This window comes from Lynx rufus, unplaced genomic scaffold, assembly GCF_022079265.1.
Source record: "Lynx rufus isolate CCGP_SWC_20201006 ecotype Redwood Valley unplaced genomic scaffold, mLynRuf1.p SCAF_46, whole genome shotgun sequence".
In the NCBI taxonomy this organism is placed as follows: Eukaryota; Metazoa; Chordata; class Mammalia; order Carnivora; family Felidae; genus Lynx; species Lynx rufus.
This window is the reverse complement of record NW_025814863.1, coordinates 1,489,775-1,509,873: the sequence shown is the minus strand read 5'-3', so window position 1 is coordinate 1,509,873 and position 20,099 is coordinate 1,489,775. Positions and strand designations below refer to the sequence as shown.

General features: G+C 39.7%; 1 pseudogene; it reads left to right on the top strand.

Moving 5' to 3' along the window:
• LOC124525732 (uncharacterized) overlaps window positions 1-11,399 on the top strand; it is a 247,798-nt pseudogene extending 236,399 nt beyond the window's left edge.
• Window positions 11,400-20,099: the final 8,700 nt, after the last annotated feature.

Here is a 20,099-nt window from a genome sequence, read left to right as displayed (position 1 = left end):
ACCATTTGTGTTTATTCAGGTTGCCTGTATTGTGTGGTATTCCATGAATTCAAGATGTTTCCAATGCTATGGCTAATTTAAATTAAATTATAGTACAACCCAAAGTACATGTCTACTCATTTATTTCAAACCTTTTACTTCAAACTATCACTCATATTTTTCAAACCATTACTGACTACGTAATGTGTATCAGGTACTGTGCTAGGTGCTGGACAGTCTCATGATGAACAAGACACATACAATCTCTGTCTTTATGCAGCTTAGTTAAGGTGACAGACAATAAAGGACTAAAGAAATAAAGAAGAAAATATCAGGTGATGATAAATATATATTGAAAATAGAATAGGGTAATCTGATTGGGAATGATTGAGCTATAATGTGAGGAAGCTGGTAAGGGAAGGTTCTTCTGAAGGCACAGAAACCTGAAATAACAAGAAGGAACCAGCCTGAGAAGGTGTAAGAGAAGTATTCCAGACCAAGGGAATGGCTAGTGCAAAGGTCCTGAGGCAGAAATAAACTTAGTGCTGTAAGGTGTTGGAAAGATGATTGGTTAAGTGTTATTTTTTGGAAAGAATATGATGCAATGACCTAATGGCCCTGCCACTGTTAACTGGAGAAAAGCCTTATAGAGATTCAAATCACTGTCAGAAAAACTTTGCAAATGTTAGCAGTGGCAATTCCAGAGGTGGTGGGATTAGGAATTACTTTTATTTTTGCTTCTCTATATTTTCTGTTTTCTTTTGCCATACATTGCCATACATTTGCCATAATTCTTTTGCCAAACAAGACAAACCTAAGGATGGCCTCCATCCTTAGGATGGATCTGCAGCAGTCCCCAGAGCCTCAGTTGGCTCGTGACCAAGCCCCAGAGAGACTCTGACTTGTCAGAGTAGGTAGGGTATGAGAGCAAACCTGGGTCACCCAAATGCTGTCTGTTCCCTGCCACTCACTAGGCCGTGTGTGGGCAGGCTACTCTCTATCTTGGGAGTCTCACATTTTCTCATCTCTAAAATGAAGAGCCTGGACTAGAACATCTTTACGATCATTTCTAGCTCAAAATTTCTATTTCTATTCTAAACCCCTTACTATGAAAATTCTTGTGGCTATATTTTGCCCTAAGAGGAGCATAGCACTGACTGATAAGCAAAATTTGGGCCAGTGAAGCATCCACGCACAGACCAGGGAGAGAAAAATAGTTGATATGCTAATTTTTACTTTCCCTTTCCTTAGCCCTTTATACAGAAATGCTAATATTGCTAACATTCTTAGGGAACAGGAGCTGGCCAGTAGGCCTTGGATTCTGGCTTGTACATTTGGAGAGAGGTTCCTCATAAGCCAAGGCTGAAAGGGCCTTTCCAGAACATCTCTATTGTCTCCTAAAACAATATCAGGTCCTTTTCTGCTTTGATGGAAAGAAAGTTTAGAACAGGAAGTGCAGGGAACATAAAGAAGTGGAGGAATGCCACCGAGATGCAATGGAAAGACTTGCCGGTGTCGTCACACTTGCACTGAGGACTGATTGTGCCGTCTGTTGTTTGGGAATGGATAGAAGCTGCAGAGGAAATGGCTTCATTGTGTAAAGACACAGAGCCATGCAATATAGTAGGAACATTGCCATTGAGTCGCACAGTTCATACCAATATATGATTTGGCTGTTTTCTTTGTTGTATTAATACTGGTAATGTCATAAGGAGAGCTTTATTCCAGTAGAGCTTATTAATTGACTGAAGCGGGATGAGGAACTGAAAACCTCTAAAAAAAAGAATCTAAAATGAGCTGGTGCCATTCCATGCTGTGAGGTATTGAGTTATTGATAATAGCAGTCAGCACTGCTCCAGGTACAAAAGATATTAAGAACATTAACAAATGGAAGAAATTAATTCGCCAGTTCTCTGTACCTTGATTTTCTCATCTGTAAAATGGGAATTGATTTTGTAAATTACGAAGCCTTTAAAAATATGAATAGCAATCCCTATGAAAATAACACCAGTATTCTTCACAAAGCTAGAACAAATAATCCTAAAATTTGTATGGAACCAGAAAAGACCCCAAATAGCCAAAGCAATCTTGAAAAAGAAAACCAAAGCAGGAGGCATCACAATTCTGGACTTCAAGCTGTATTACAAAGCTGTAATTATCAAGACAGTATGGTACTGGCACAAGAACAGATCCATGGAAAAGAATAGAGAACCCAGAAATGGACCCACAAACGTATGGCCAACTAATCTTTGACAAAGCGGGAAAGAATATCAAATGGAATAAAGACAGTCTCTTCAGCAAGTGGTGCTGGGAAAAGTGGACAGAAACACGCAAAAAAATGAACCTGGACTACTTTCTTACCCCATTCACAAAAATAAACTCAAAATGAATGAAAGACCTCAATGTAAGACAGGAAGCCATCAAAATCCTCGAGGAGAAAGCAGGCAAAAACCTCTTGGATCTTGGCCGCAGCAACTTCTTACTCAAGATATCTCTGGAGGGAAGGGAAACAAAAGCAAAAATGAACTACTGGGACCTCATCAAAATAAAAATCTTCTGCACGCCAAAGGGAACAATCAACAAAACTAAAAGGCAACCAACAGAATGGGAGAACGTATTTGCAAATGACATATCCGATAAAGGGTTAGTATCCAAAATCTCTAAAGAACTTATCAAACTCAACACCCAAAAAACACAGAATCCAGCGAAGAACTGAAGATGCTCAACATCACTCATCATCAGGGAAACACAAATCAAAAGCACAATGAGATTCCACCTCACACCTGTCAGAATGGCTAACATGAACAACTCAGGCAACAACAGATGTTGGCAAGGATGCAGGGAAAGAGGATCTCTTTTGCATTGTTGGTGGCAATGCAAGCTGGGGCAGCCACTCTGGAAAACAGGATGGAGGTTCCTCAAAAAACTAAAAATAGAACTACTCTATGACCCAGCAACTGCACTACTAGGCATTTATCTAAGGGATACACGTGTACTGTTTCGAAGGGACACAGGCACCCCCATGTTTATAGCAATAGCCAAAGTATGGAAAGAGCCCAAATGTCCATCGATGGATGAATGGATAAAGAACATGTGGTATATATATATACAATAGAGTATTATGCGGCAATCAAAAAGAATGAAATCTTGCCATTTGCAACTATGTGGATGGAATTAGAGGGTATTATGCTAAGTGAAATTAGTCAGAGAAAGACAAATATCATATGACTTCACTCATATGAGGACTTTAAGAGACAAAACCGCTGAACATAAGGGAAGGGAAGCAAAAATAATATAAAAACAGGGAGGGGGGCAACACATAAGAGACTCTTAAATATAGAGAACAAACAGAGGATTGCTGGAGAGGTTGTGGAGGGGGGATGGGCTAAATGGGTAAGGGGCATTAAGGAATCTACTCCTGAAATTATTGTTGTACTATATGCTAACTAACTTGGAGGTAAATTAAAAAATAAATCAATTAAAAAGATATATAATTTATTGAACATTACTAATTATGACATGGAAACTTAGTGGAATGAAAGAGTTAAGGCAGTTCCTGAAATAATTAATCCCGTCCTGGGAGCTCATTTATTCAGCATGAGAGCCTCACTGATTTTTTAAAAAATATTTTTTAACATTTATTCATTTTTGAGAGACAGAGACAGAACATGAGTGGGGCAGGGGCAGAGAGAGAGGGAGACACAGAATCCGAAGCAGGCTCCAGGCTCTGAGCTGTCAGCACAGAGCCTGACACAGGGCTAGAACTCACAGACTGAGATCATAATCTGAGCTGAAGTTGGATGCTTAACTGACAGAGCCACCCAGGTGCCCCCTCACTAATTATTTGACTAATGTCAACCATGTTATACGTACTCACATATATGCAGGTTTATATTGAAAACAATCATAAGAACATGGTGTATCAATTCATAGGAAGCTCAAAGCCCTCAGACGAATTTTGGCTGCCATGGATTGAATTTCTCTTGAAATTCACCCTCACTGACTAGGGTTTGGGGAATTGCTGGTGCTAATCAGTTTAGGGGGAGACAAAGGAAGGATTTCTCTAATTTATTGTATTAAAATAAACTTTCAATTGGAAGTAAGTGTTCATGTAAATTGGTGTCATGTACAAACCTAGGCACTAGCATTCCATTAACTGTTAGTTGTAGTTTTGTTGTCTTACGGTAGAATTGTTCAATTCAGGAAGGGGATAAAGAGTTAAAAATGTACGAATGGCAAAACAAGCCCTCTTCATATGTGAGTGATGCTTGGATGGAGGCAGAAGATACTAGCAGCAGTTTGTCCTTGCCCTGTATGAATTAATGATTGAGATGTGAGTCACAAGGGAAGTAAGACTGTCCCCAAACAAGGTAACTGAGGGGACTCCCAGGGAGGGGAATGTGGAAGGCATTATGAGATAAGATATTCTTAATCTTTTCATAAAATCCATCAGAACAATTGGACAGTCCATTAAAACTTGGCATGTTACCAGCCACATCTAGACATCCAGAGGGTATACTGCCATCAGTCACAAAGGACATTCTGTCCTAGACACCCTAAGCCGACACCATGTAGCAATGGTAGTGTGTCAGTGGGATCATGGCACAAGTTCTGTCTTATGGCAGTCATGAGGGTTTCTGTGCACCGTATCCTAGATGTTACCAGAACTGTAACAGGAGACACACAGAGTTCATTTTATCAGGTCTCTTCATTGTATGGCAGGAGATATTGGCAAGCTGTCTTACCCAAAGATGCACAACAAACCTCCTGTTTCTTAGTCTGATGATCTTCCTATTATAAGAAATAACTTATTTTGATTCTTGCTTGTGTTCCTTAAACATACCTCATAAGGCATTTAAATTGTATGTTTAATATATACAAGGAAAATCAATACAGAAGGAAAATCATTGCCATCACAGTGGCCATATAATAGCACTTTTCTTAGGCTGCTGTGGTGGTCATATCCAAAAGAATAGTAGCTTTATTAAGGAGACCAATTATCTTGACTCATTGTATGCCAACACCCTTCTACCAAACACATTCTTTCCTGTTTATGTCACACCACCTGAGAGGTCTTGAAATATCAGTCCAGCAAAAGAGAAATGTCAAGTTCTATTGCCAGTTGCTTCTAATCTGGATCATATCAAAGGTTGCATAATATTGCCCACATGTTCAGCATACTCCCAGGGGAAAGAATAATAAGTTCTGTCTGAAGGACATTTTGTTTCTTGAACATATTCCTTTTATGCCAATAGCTGTGGTGGGCTGGTGGGCTCCAGGGCTAAACGTATAGACCCACAATGATTTCTTATTGGCAGACAAGTTGCTATTACTTTCCTTGCATGCTCTTTTCCATTCCCAAATGGTCTCCCTTTTGGGCCTCCCATGATTACCCCCATCCCTTTCTCTCCCCACTCCCTGCACCCCCCCCCAGCCTTGAAAGCTATCTGTTGTATTACACAAGTCTGCAGTGTTACAGCAGTTTGGACCCAGCTCCCAGACAGATACTTTGATTCAGGAAATACTTGTCAGAACGCAGACTCAGCTTATCTCCATTTGGGATGAATGAATTACAGGACCAAGTCTTCTGTTCTTTTGCCAAGTTCACAGTCCATAAGCACAGGATGCTTTCAAGCATGCGTTGACTGGAGATGTACGTTAGTTATACGTTGTGATTCATGGAGGCATCCTTCCTTCCTTGTAACACCTCATTTGTCAAACTTTGGTAGGAAATGAGCTATTTCACATATGTGAGTTATTCAGGTAGGATGTTACTCTTTAAGTACTAAAGCTTGACTTATTTTAGTTTCTCTCCTTTTTAAATGTATGTATATATATATAATTTTTTTAATGTTTATTTATTTTTGACAGAGAGAGAGAGAGACAGAGCATGAGCAGGGGAGGGGCAGAGAGAGAGGGAGACACAGAATCTGAAACAGGCTCCAGGCTCTGAGCTGTCAGCACAGAGCCTGACACAGGGCTAGAACTCACAGACCGTGAGATCATGACCTGAGCCGAAGTCAGATGCTCAACTGACTGAGCCACCCAGGTGCCCCTATTTATATATTTTTGAGAGAGAGAGAGAGAGAGAGAGAGAGAGAGAGAGAGAACAAGCTGGAGAGGGTCAGAAAGAGAGGGAGAGAGAGAATCCCAAGCAGGCTCCACATTGTCAGTGCAGAGCCTGATGCAGGGCTCGAATCCACGAACCATGTGATCGTGACTTGAGCCCAAATCAAGAGTCAGATGCTTAACCAACTGAGCCATCCAGGCACCCCTATTTTAGTCTCTTTTATGGACAGGTTGCTTAAATGAATTGTATACTCCTCTGACTTATACACTGAATAGAATAGACCATACTGATCCTGTTGTTAAAGCTTAAGGGTGAATATGAGCATCAGTGATTTTATTGTGTCCTGAGACAGTGCTTTCCAAAGGAACTATTAAGGGGTGTGAGACAACTCCCTATACTCAGTGGCCCCAGCTTGTCATACTAGAGTATGTAAATTCTGGTTCCTGCTTTGGGAAATTATCCATGTTGCTTTCATTCCTCAGAGCTACCAGTCGCAAGAATCTCTTCTTTCCTCGTTGGCTACATGGCCCCCCGGCATTTCCCCCTCCCCCTCCCAACTACACCGTGTCCATCTTCCAGTTTCCTGCAGCTGATATTCTGTTCACTGGGAAACCACAACCAAGCATGTTAGAATTGTGTATGCAGGAAGAGGGAATGAACAGATTCTGTAAGGTTGCAGAGAGCACTAATAAGAAGGAAGCGTGGGAACAGAAACATCTGAAATTTGACACATCCCATTTGAATGCTCAAGGTTTCTTTTTGTCTCCTTCCCAATTCTAGGCTGTGTTGTAGAGAAGTGTTGTTTACATTGTTTATTATGGCAGGGCCCTAGGATTCTGCTGAGGTGCCAGAGGTACGAGAGGTGTGTGTGTATGTGTAGGGGGACGGTTGCAGTGTTAGGGTTGTGGCTTATTGCAGAGGGAGGCCATTGATCACACTCTGTGTCCATTCTAACCAGAGCAGTATCCCTTTACATATTTTGCACATTGAAGGTAAGATTCATTAACAGACATACAGATGATAAAAAAACAAAACAAAAGCAACAATTACAAAAATAAAACAATTTATGTTCCTTGGAAAAGGGGGGGGGCACCTGGGTGGCTCAGTTGGTTAAGCATCTGACTCTTGGTTTGGGCTCATGATCTTGTGGTTTTGTGAGTTCAAGCCCCACATGGGGCCCTGTGCTGACAGTGAGGAGCCTGCTTGGGATCCTCTCTCTCTCTCTCTCTCTCTCTCTCTCTCTCTCCCTCCCTCCCTCTCTCTGCACATCCCCCACTCACACGATCTCTCTCAAAAATAAACATAAAGAAAAAAGATAAATTGATATAACTAATGTGGTAGTATAATTAGGTAAATAAATGCTCAGTTACACTCTCCTAGAGCATGCTTTATAACCTGCTGTTATTATGGGTTGGAAAGGCATTTAGCATTTTCTAGGTATTAGGAAGTCATCTAGTCCAAAGAGTTTAACTCAGTTTTAAGGATAAATAACACAACATTTAAAAATTGCAAGTACCAGGACACCTGGGTGGCTCAGTCGGTTAAGCGTCCACCTCTTGGTTTTGGCTCAGGTCATGATCTCACAGCTTTGTGAGTTTGAGCCCCACATTGGTCTCTGCGGTGACAGTGTGGAGCCTGCTTAGGATCTTGTCTCTCTCTCTCTCTCTCTCTCTCTCTCTCTCTCTCTCTCTCTCTCTTTCTCTCTTCCCATCCCCTACTCATGCTGTCTCTGAATCTTTAAAAAAAATTAACTTAAAAATAAATTGCAAGTACCATTTTACCTAAACTGTACATTTCTTTTTCCTATCTGAGTTGAACAGTGGAGCATGTAAAAGTCCAATAGAAACAGTGAAGTCCAATAGAAATGTAATGTTAACTAAGGTATGGAATTTAAGATTTTCTAATGGCCATGTCAGAAAGTAAAAATAAATAGGCAAAAATAATTCTAATAATTTTAATATTTTATTTAATGCAGTATATCCAAAATATCTTAATTTTAACATATAATCAATGTAAAAAATCATACTGCTTTAGTTTTTAACTTCAAATTACTTAAAATGATGTAAAATTAAAGATGCAATTCCTCATTCACACTAGCCACGTTCTGCCACATGTGTCTAGTGACTACTATATTAAATAGTATGATTTTAGAACATTTTAATACATTTAAAATGTTCAACAAAGATTGGCTGGCCCTTTCACAGGAAGAGCTTAAAGCAAAATCTCATTAATTTGGGCTCCACTAGTTTGGAAATATGATAATTTTATCAGAGTTCAGCTGAAGTTTACAGTCTGATTGCTCTGTGGAGAAAGGTTTGACTTGGCACATTCACCATATAAATCAGATCACAGAAGGCATGCTTAATCCACTTAAGAGTATTAAGCATTTTTTGGGACTTTAGCACATTTATGAATGCAAAAATATTCTGTTATGCATAGCAGAGTGTCCTATATTCATTAAAAGGCATAACAGGGTAACGTTTCCTTTGTGATACTTTGTAAGCAGTTAGTTATTATTACACTGTTTTTGAAGGATTTGTATAAGTCAGATTTCCTTTAAAGTTGTCCAAAAGTGTGATTTGTTAATATTTCAGTTAATTGTTACTTAAATAAAACTTCACAAATATAGTCTATGTCAGCTTAAATGTAACAGTAACATGGTGCTTTGTTTTGCGGTGATACTGTCTCCCGGGGCAGTGAAGTTAAAATGAGACAAGGTGCTTCATAACTTATAAAATATCTCATGCATGTTATTCACTCAATCAGTAAGGAGTTCTTTACTGGCTTTTATAAGCCAAACTTTGTAATAGATAGTAGGGATATAGCTGGGAACCAGATGGACACACATGACCCCAGCCCTCAGGAGCTTACAAGCTGGTGGGGAGATACAGGAAAATAAACAGGGAATTAACATAGAGGGTGGTAAGCAATATGATAGGGGAAACTCCAGTTGCTAAGAAAACATATAGGAGAGCCATATAACTCAGACTAGTTGGATAGGATAGTCAGGGAAGCCTTCCTGGAAGAAATGATATCTAGGCTGAAACCTGCAAGTTGATTTCGAGTTAGCGAGGTGAAGGAGTGCACTGAATGCCTCAGAAAGAGGAAGCAGCATGCACAAAACCTAAGAAGTGAGAAGGAGAACATGAAGTTGTCTTGGAACGGAAAGTAGTTCTGTGCTACTGCAATAGGGAGTCCAGATGAAAGAAGGAACCATGGTGAAGGTGGGAAGGCCAGTAGGAACCGGATCATAAAGGACCTAAGGAAGTGCGACTTTGTTTGTTCATCTGTTTGTTGGTTTGTTGGTTTATGGATTTATTTATCGGTTTATTATTTTAAAGTTTTTATTTAAATTCTATTTAGTTAAATACAGTGTCATATTAGTTTCATGTGTACAATATAGTGTTTCAACACTTCCATATGACATCTGGTACTCATCACGAGTGCGTTCCTTAATCCCCATCACCTATTTCTCTTTTATCCCCTCTACCTCCCCTCTGGTAACCATCAGTTTGTTCTCTACACTTAAGAGCTTGCTTCTTGGTTTCTCTGTCTTCTTTCCCCTTTGTTTATGTTTGTTTTGTTTGTTAAATTCCACATAGGAGTGAAATCATGGTATTTGTCTTTTTCTGACTGACTTATTTCACTTAGCATAATATTCTCTAGTTCCATCACGTCATTGCAAACGACAAGATTTCATTCTTTTTGATGGCTGAATAATGTCCACTGTGTGTGTGTGTGTGTGTGTGTGTAATGTATGTATTGTATATATATATTGTATGTATGTATATACATATATGTATGTATGCATTTGTGTGTATACACACACACACACACACACACACCACTTCTGTGATGGATACTTGTGCTACTTCCATATTTTGGCTTTTGTAAATAATGCTGCTAAAGACATATAGGCCTATATATTCCTTTGAGTTAATGTTTTTGTATTCTTTGGGTAAATACCCAGTAGTGTGATTACTGGATCATAAGGTAGTTCTATATTGAACGCTTTGAGGAACCTGCATACTGTTTTCCAGAGTGGCTGCACCAGTTTGCATTCCCATCAACAGTGCACAAGGGTTCCTTTTTTTCCACATCCTCATCAGTACTTGTTGTTTCTTACATTTTTGATGTTAGCCTTTCTTACAGGTGTGACGTGATATCTCATTGTAGGGTTGATTTGCATTTCCCTGATGATGAGTGATGTTGAGCATGTTTTCAAGTGTCTGTTGGCCATCTGAATGTCTTCTTTGGAGAAATGTCTTTTCATGTCTTCTGCCCATTTTTAATTGGATTATTTGATTTTTGGGGTGTTAAGTTTATAACTTCTTTATATATTTTGAATAAAAGTGAAAACATAATGGTCCAAAACCTCTGGGATGCAGCTAAAGTGGTTCTAAGAGGGAAATTTATAGCAATACAGGCCTATCTCAAAAAGCAAGAAAAATCTCAAATAACCTAATCTTGCACCTAAAGAAGCTAGGAAAAGAACAATTAAGAAAACCTAAAACAAGCAGAAGGAAGGAGATAATAAAGATTAGAGCAGAAATAAATGATATAGAAACTAAAAAAGCCATAGAACAGACCTATGAAACCAGGAACTGGTTCTTTGAAAAAAATCAATAAAATTGGTAAACCTTTAGCTAGACTTATCAAGAAAAAAAGAGAGAGGACTCAGATAAATAAAATTACAAATGAGAGAGGAGATATAACAACAAACACCACAGAAATACAATCATAAGAGAATATTATGAAAAACTATATGCCAACAAATTGTGCAACCTGGAAGAAATGGATAAATTCCTAGAAACATATAAACTACCAAACCTGAAAAAGGAAGAAATAGAAAATTTGAACAGACCAATAACCAGCAAAGAAATTGAATCAGTAATCAAAACCTCCCAATAGCTTCTCCCACAATACTTCGTGCTTTTCCTTTCCAACTGGGGCCTTGCAGAATTGCTCCTGCAAAGATGGACAGCGAGGAGGGCTATTCTGCCATCGACAAGGTAATGACCAGGGAATATAAAATCAACATTCACAACTGCATCCGTGGAATGGGTTTCAAGAAGCATGCCCCTTGGGCACTCAAAGAACTGGAAATTTCCCATTAAGGAGATGGGAACTACAGATGTACACATTGATACCAGACTCAACAAAGCTGTCTGGGCCAAAGGAATAAAGAATGTTTCATACTGTATTCATGTGCAGTTGTCCAGAAAATGTATCAATAATGAAGATGCACCAAACAAGCTCTATACATTGGTTACCTATGTACTTGTGACAACTTTAAAAAAATCTACAGATAGTTAAAGTGGATGAAAAGTACCCACTGATTTTAAAATAAAGGTATAAAAATGCCCTCCCCAAACCTCCTGACAAACAAAAGTTCAGGACCAGATGGCTTTACAGGGAAATTCTGTATAACATTTAAGGAAGAATTAATACTTATTATTCTTAAACTATTTCAAAAAATAGAGGAAGGGAAACTTCCAAATTCATTCTATGAAACCAGCATTACCATGATACCAAAGCCAGGTAAAGACACCACTAAAAAAGAGAACTACAGGCCTGTATCCCTGATGAACATAGATGCAAAAATCCTTGATAAAATACTAGCAAACCGAATCCAACAATACATTTAAAAAACTCATTCACCACGATCAGGTGGAATTTATTCCTGGGTTACAAGGGTGGTTCACTAATCACAAATCAATCAATGTCATATATCACATCGATAAGAAAAAGGATAAGAACCATATGATCATTTCAACAGATACAGAAAAAGCATTTGACAAAGTACAACATCCATTCATGATAAAAATCCTCAACAAAGTAGGTTGTGAGGGAACATACCTCAACATAATAAAGGCCACGTATGAAAAACCCACTGTTACCATCATCCTCAATGGGGAAAAACTGTGAGCCTTTCTCCTAAGGTCAGGAATCAGACAGGATGTCCAATCTCACCACTTTTATTCAACACAGTACTGGAAGTCCTGGCCAAAGCAATCAGACAACAAAAAGAAAGAAAAGGCATCCAAATCAGTAAGGAAGAAGTAAAACTTTCACTATTTGCACATGACATGATACTATATATAGAAAACCTGGAAGGCTCCACCAAAAAACTGCTAGAACTGATAAATGAATTCAGCAAACTTGCAGGATGCAAAATCAGTGTGCAGAAACCTGTTGCACTTCTACACACCAATAATGAAGCCTCAGAAAGAGAAATTAAGGAATCAATCCCATTTACAATTGCACCAATAAACATGAGATACCTAGGAACATACTTAACCAAAGAGGTGAAAGACCTGTACTCTGAAAACTATAAAACACCGATGAAAGACACTGAAGATGTGAAAGACACAAAGAAATGGAAAGACATTCCATGCTCATGGATTGGAAGAACAAATATTGTCAAAATGTCTATACTACCCAAGGCAATCTACACATTAATGCAATCCCTGTCAAAATGCCAACAGCACTTTTCACAGAACTAGGACAAACAATCCTAAAATCTGTATGGAACCCTGTATAGCCAAAGTGATCTTAAAAAAGAAAAGCAAAGCTGGAAACATCACAATTCCAGACTTTACGTCATCTTGCAAAGCTGTAGGAATCAAAACAGCATGGTACTGGCACAAAAACAGAAAAAAGATCATTGGAGCAGAATAGAAAACCCAGAAATGGGGGCGCCTGGGTGGCGCAGTCAGTTAAGCGTCCGACTTCAGCCAGGTCATGATCTCGCGGTCTGGGAGTTCGAGCCCCGCGTCAGGCTCTGGGCTGACAGCTCGGAGCCTGGAGCCTGTTTCCGATTCTGTGTCTCCCTCTCTCTCTGCCCCTCCCCCGTTCATGCTCTGTCTCTCTCTGTCCCAAAAATAAATAAACGTTGAAAAAAAATTAAAAAAAAAAAAAAAAGAAAACCCAGAAACGGACCCACAATTATATGGTCAATTAATCTTCAGTATAGCAGGAAAGAATATCCAATGGCCAAAAAAACAAAAAGCAGTCTCTTCAACATATGGTTTTGGAAAACTGGATGGTGACATGCAGAAGAATGAAACTGGATCAATTTCTTCCACCATACACAAAATTAAGTGGCTTAAAGACCTGTATGTGAGACTTGAAAGCATAAAAATCATAGAAGAGCACAAAGCCAGTAACTTCTTTGACAATGGGCAATAGCAACTTCTTTCAAGATATTTCAGGATATGTCTACTGATGCAAGAGAAACAAAAGTAAAAATAAACTATTGGGAGTTCATCAAAATAAAAAGCTTCTGCACATCAAAGGAAACAATCAACAAACCAAAAGGCTACCTACAGAATGGGAGAAGGTATTTGCAAATGACATATCTGATAAAGGGTGAGTATCCAAAATCTATAAAGAACTTGTAAAACTCGATACTCAAAAAACAAATAGTCTGATTAAAAATGGGCAGAAAACATGAATAGACATTTTTCCAAAGGAGACGTACAGATGGCTAACAGACCCACGAAAACATGCTCAACGTTACTTATCGTCAGGGAAACGCAAATCAAAACTACAATGACATAGCACCTCACCGTGGTCAGAAAGGCTAAAATCAACAACACAACAAACAACAGATGTTGGCGAGGGTGTGGAGAAAGGGAAACCCTTTGGCACTGTTGGTAAGAATACAAACCGGTGCACTCACTGTGGAAAACAGTTTGGAGGTTCCTCAAAAAGTTAAAAACAGCACCACCGTACAGTGCAGCAATTGCACTACTGGGTATGTACCCAAAGGATGCAAAAGGACTAATTCAAAGGGGTACATGCACCCTGACATTTATAGCCGTATTATCTACAAGAGCAAATTATGGAAACAATCGATGTGCCCATCAACTGATGAATGGATAAGGAAGATGTGGTATCCATACACAATGGAATATGACACAGCCACAAAAAGAATGAAATCTTGCCATTTGCAACAAAGTGGATGCAGCTAGAGAGCATAATGCTAAGCAAAATTAAGTCAGTCAGAGAAAGACAAAGACCATATAATTTCACTCACATGTGGAATTTAAGAAACAAAACAAATGAGCAAAGGAACAAAAATGAGAGGCAGAGACAAACCAAGTAACAGGCTCGTAACTATAGAGAACAAACATAGTTACCAGTGGGGAGGGGAGTGGGGGATGGGGGACATCAGTGATGGGGACTAAAGAGTGTACTTGTGATGAGCACCAGGTGACATATGGAAGTGTTGAACCAGTATATTATACACCTGAAACCAGTATTACAGTGTATGTGAACTAACTGAAAGTTAAATAAACATTTAACAAGTTCCTAGCAGTTACTTTTCTTTTTCCAGAGTTAGAGAGCAATTCACTTCTAAAACAGTTTTCCTTCATTGTGGAAAAAAAATCATGAACTATCCTCTTTAAATTACATAAATGAAATCAGTATTCTACCATTGTTCTTAAATAAGGATGTAATTGGATACTGCCATAGAGTGGGAGAGGTAAACGAGACAATGGTTTCGTTTTTCAATAATCTTACTGAGTGATAGTAGATAGTGTTTTTCTTATCATTCCCATGCATATCGATTTGTACCCACAAGTTTATGTAGGAACCAAGGATCATTATGGCAGAATGAGTAGAATTTCCACCTCCCACTACACTGCAGTTCAAAAATACAGTAGTAAAGCCAATCTGATGGGTGGGATGGCCCCTAATGAGGCCAGATGGTGAAAGACAAAAAGGATTCCTGAGAGAGAGAGAAAAAAAGTCTGGAATAGTGACTCAAATGCAACACCAGAAGTCAAGCTAGTTCTGGTTAGAGGGGGTTGATGTTTCTACCAGCTTTTGCTGGCTTAACTCTATTGCTGGTTGGACCTTGGGAAAACAACTGGTGTGGGCGGGTGAGCTTGTGCACACGTGTCCTCGTGTGTATGTGTGTGTGTCCGTGTCTGAGAGAGATTATCACAAGTTGTAACTCTTAAGGCCCTTACCAATTTAGATGTAGCACATCCTGAGATGATCATAAGGCCAGGAGGTGGAGTATGTTATCTTTTCTTCCAAGTTTGAATGGGGCAGAGACAACAACAGCGCCAGCAGCGGGAATGAGAGCTTAGCTTGCATGGAGATCCTAGACCTTCAGTGTAGAATAGCAGCAGCAACTAGAACACCTCTTTTCACAGTTTGTTCAATCTTCAGCAACAAATAAGAACATTAGGGATTAAGCCTTTGGACCAAGAACCCTGGGAACTTTGGGAACTATAAGAGGCCAAGTCCCAGAGAGAAGGGTCCCGGAGAGAAAGATCAGACTGCTTGAGCATTTGTATGGGTAAGGGTTCCGGGTCATTGTAATCTAAGGACAAAATAGGAAAGAAAACACAAAGTGCACTTATCTAGGGACCACAGACATAGATGTGGTCTGGCATCTATGACTGTTCTGGATATCTTACTTCTCTGGAAGGTAGAAGCCTTTCCTCAGAGACCCTTTCACTTGCATTCTCCCACCTGGCACACCATGTGCAGTAGTCAGGCCACACCCTAAAAAAGTGTACTATACTTGGTTTTGCTACAGGAAAGGGTAATATAAATGATCAAAAGGATGTATGCTTGCAGGAGGGCTGACTTATGAAAACAGATTCAAATATGTTCAGATTCTTTGCAGGGAAGGATGAAGACTGAGAAGGGATAGGTTCAAAATCTATAAAACTGAAAATATGGCTTGAGTGACCTTAGACTGGTTAACAAAATCACAGAATACCAGAGCTACAGGAAAACATTACTGTTTCCATCCTCACCCCACCCTAAAACTTTAAAGTGGTAATTTTACTACGTTTCCTTTACGTTCAGGAAGTAGTAAGTAGCGTACCCAGCAGAGAATGACAATGGTGAGTTGCATTTTTTTTAATTCCATTTGATGACATAACTCTGTTCCAAAAGAGATTCCCTTAATGTGTGGGTTCTTTCCAGACTGGGTAAGAAAGAGTGTGGTGACTACTCACTATCCTTGACCAATGCCCTAGGTCACGTTCTGAATGGAATTTCTCAAGTTCTTAGGAATCTGTATAATTTTGGATGTGTGTGTCTTGTATATGATAATTTTTAAATGTACTGGGATTATACTGAAAGAACTACTGATGGGGAAAAAAGATAAAGGAACAAAAGATTTAATAAAGAAAAATTTGCCTATATAGAACTACCTTACAAAGAATCAAAAACAGACCCTCTCCCAGAGATTTTTTATAAGGGAAAAAAAAAGCTGAGATTTTTTTTCTTTTATTTGACACACCAGTGAAGAGATTTCCTAAGGAATTCTCTGAGGTATAAAAATCAGGAAACTTTAAGCAGTAGAAAAAAAAGAGGCTCATGATGGTTATGCTAATATGGCAGTAAAAATTTGCCTTGAGTCTACAGGTCTTTGTATGGGACTCAAAATAAGTCTCATTTTCATGGATCAAGAAAAGAGCCTTCATGTATAGATCTAGCACAGGTCTAGCTAACAGGGGTCACTCTAGTTCATGATCTTTAATCAGCAAGGGGTGTGTATGTGTGTGTGTGTACGTGTGGTTATGACCAATTGTGGTGAAAGTCAGAATTCAGTTTTGATTATGCCTTAGCAAGTACTGCCATAAAGAATTTTCCCCCTCTTTTCCCAAGTGTCCATTTGGTGAGATAAACCTATCTCTTTCCCATAAAATACAAACAGGCTCATTATGGCAAGATTCTTTCCACCACAAAGTGCTTTCTAATGCACAAGGCTCCTTTGATGCTCTTTCAATTTGAGTCAAAATAGTTTTCAGTGCATAGCATCTCAGTGAAGTAGTCTCTTTGAGGCTGACCTGTGTCCAAAATATGCAGGGTCAATCCCTGGGTCCCCTGAGCTATCTAAAGCCATGAGGATCTGCCCAGCCAAGTTCACCCCACCCAAAAGTAAACGATAATTTTTTTTTTACTTGTATTTCTCAATAAGTCACCATACCCTTGAAACAATTTGCATTTCTTTCTGCATGGCAGTAGGAATAGAGTGTATCCTATCTAAGGAAAGAAACCACCAGGACAAGGTCCCTTGCAGGCAGGATAGGAACTCTGAGTAAGTCTAATGGAAGAGAAGCATGAAGTAAGGTAGGAAGTCTTGACACAGAAGGATAAATTCTAGTAGATTAGATAATAGGTTTTCAAGGATTCTCCCTTCTATTCCCATTAAAAGGATTATGGACCCACACCCATAGTGTCACGTGACTTGCAATGTCTCATATGGGAGGGCTAAGAGGTACACCTTCTCAGTCCATTGATGTAAATGGCCAATGGGATGTGAGTGGACATGACATCTGTCACATCTGAGCAGAAGTCTTAAGCTAAATTGCATCGTATGACTGTGACTCTTACTTTTTTCCCTAGGCCATGAATGTAACATATCCCAAACAGAATGAACATGCTCCTTTAGCCTAGGTCCTAGAATGAGAAAATGCATGAAGCCACCTCACAGCCAAGAGCAGACCCAGACCCACCAGCATGTAACATGAACAAGAAAGAAATCACTGCTGTAAGTCACCAAGAGTTTGTGGTTGTTTATTACTGCAACAGAGTTGACTAATACGCAAGGGATGCCAAGGCTGTGTCCAGAGACAAGGTGGGAGGGTAGAGGAGTGGACACGGGAGACAAGTATGCTGCAATAGTTTTTTTCTCAATTCCCAGGTCCACTTGGGAAAATTCTATGTCCTTGTATCATCGAATGGCATGACATCTTTTGCTGTTGCCCCCAGGACTGGAGCTTTACCATCTCTGGGGGATCTAGTATTAATTCCTTGGGGTCATTCCCTGTTCCTTGGGTCCCCTGGATGAGGAAATTCATGCCAGTAGAGCCCTGTACGAATTGATTTTTTTCCCTCCTACTACCACCATCTTCACTGTAAAAACAGGAAATCAGAGCTGACTTGTTTCAGCAGTAGTGGAAAACCGATGCAGTTACCCAGCATAATATCTCCAGTGATTTATTAAAGTTCATTTAAATATTTACTGCCTCACAACACTTCCTTGCATCACTTGTCACTGGAACATGCTATTTTTTTTTAATACTCAGCAGTAGAAGCAGGTAAGCAGATGTTCTCAAGCTGTTACCAACCAATGGCCAATCAGTGTAATACAAGTCAGCTAAACTTGACCTTACGCAAATGTAGTTTCACATATGAACAAAGATCCTTTTTCTTTCTATTAACATCTCTTCTCCTCTATTTCTCATTCTGGTCCTTCCACCTATGAAGCTATCATTTAGTAGCTACCTATTATATGCCAGGCAATTCACAAATGTAATTTCTAATCTTTACAACAACCCTTCAAGGTAGGTATTGTTCCCAATTTACAGTCAGTAACTTACTATATAAGCTTTCTATGGCTGCTATAACAAATTACCACAAACTTAACTGCTTAAAACAACACCCATTTATTATCTCACAGTTCTGCAGATCAGAATCCAGGTATGGCATTGCTGAACTGGGTCTCCCTCTTAGGGTCTCACTGGTTGAAGTCAAGGTAGGGGCAGGGCTGTGCTCTTTACCAGGGGGTCTGAGGAAAATGGGCTTTCAAGTTACTTTAGCTTCTTGGCAGGATTCAGTTCCCTGTGGTTGTAGGTCTGAGATTCCCATTTCTTTACTGGCTGTCAGCCAGGAGTTTTACTCAGCCCCTTCAGGCCCCTACATTCCTTATCTCATTGCCCTTCCTTCTTCAAACCAACAAAGGCGGGTCCAGTCCCTCTCACACTTTGAACCTCTCAGACTTTCCCTTCTGCCTCCTACTTCCTGCATCTCTCTGACTTCATTCAGGTAGAAAGTTTTCTGCTTTTAAGGGCTCACGTGATTAGATGGGGCCCATCTGTATAACCCAGGACATGCCCCACCTCAAGGTCCATAACCTCAATCACATCTGCAAAGTCCATTTTGCTATGCAAGATAACATATACACAGGTTCTGAAGATTAGGATGTGGACGGAGGCCGTTGCAGGGCTTTATTCTACCTACCACTTTTCCCCAGATCACACATTTAGCAAGTGACCGAAGTTGATGCGAATCGGGTCAACTTGGCATTAAGGCTCAACCTCTTCCCATGTGCCTACCCTGCCTTTCTAATGTGTTTCATTTGTTAGAGTATATAATAAATAGGAAAACAAAGGAGGAAAACTGTCTTAAAGCAGAAATGTATTTAGTAAATACAGTCTGTTCCCAATTTTCAACATGACTTATACCTTTGGAATAAAGGACTCAAAACAAAGTTTCAAATAATTCAATGCTGTTTCACTCCACATTCTGAAGGAATAGTGAGTGTGTATATTAAATATACATATACTTTTCACAACAAATGTAGATGAAAGTTGTCAGAATCATTCTGCAAATTCATCCAAGACTGAAGATGCTTATTCCTGGCAGAACTGAAAGCACTTTAAACAGAAAATACTCTCTTAGATCCACTAATACCAGAAGATAGCACAAGGGTTTCGATACACCAGGCACACATTGCCTCCAATTGTCAGGAGTCACCCAACCCTCACAGTATTTCCCAGAAAGGCGCACACTGACTTCCTGGTAGGAGCAGGGTTTGTTTTTCCTCTTACCATGCACTTGATTATAATACCCACACTTCTGTAGATCCAAGTATTAGCAGAACCTCATCAGAGTTAAAACTGTAATGTCGAGCAGAATGATGACTGGGGCCAGGACAAATCACTTTTGAAGTTAATGTGCCTGTCACTAAAGCCCAACCACAGACAAGGGACACACACAAAGTAGGTGATTAAGAAATGCTTGCTTGCAAAGCTGTGGGAACTTCAGAGCAGTAGCTGAGACTGACTCTAACGTCTTAAATTTTGATCATGTGTCTCAGTTAAGCGGAGTCTGATCAAAAGGGAGGGAATTGTTAAAAAGAAAACCACAGGCCTAAAATGGTGTCACTTTGGGGCGCCTGGGTGGCTCAGTTGGTTAGGCGTCCAACTTCGGCTCAGGTCATGATCTCATGGTTCATGAGTTCGAGCCCCGTGTCGGGCTCTGTGCTAACAGCTCAGAGCCTGGAGCCTGC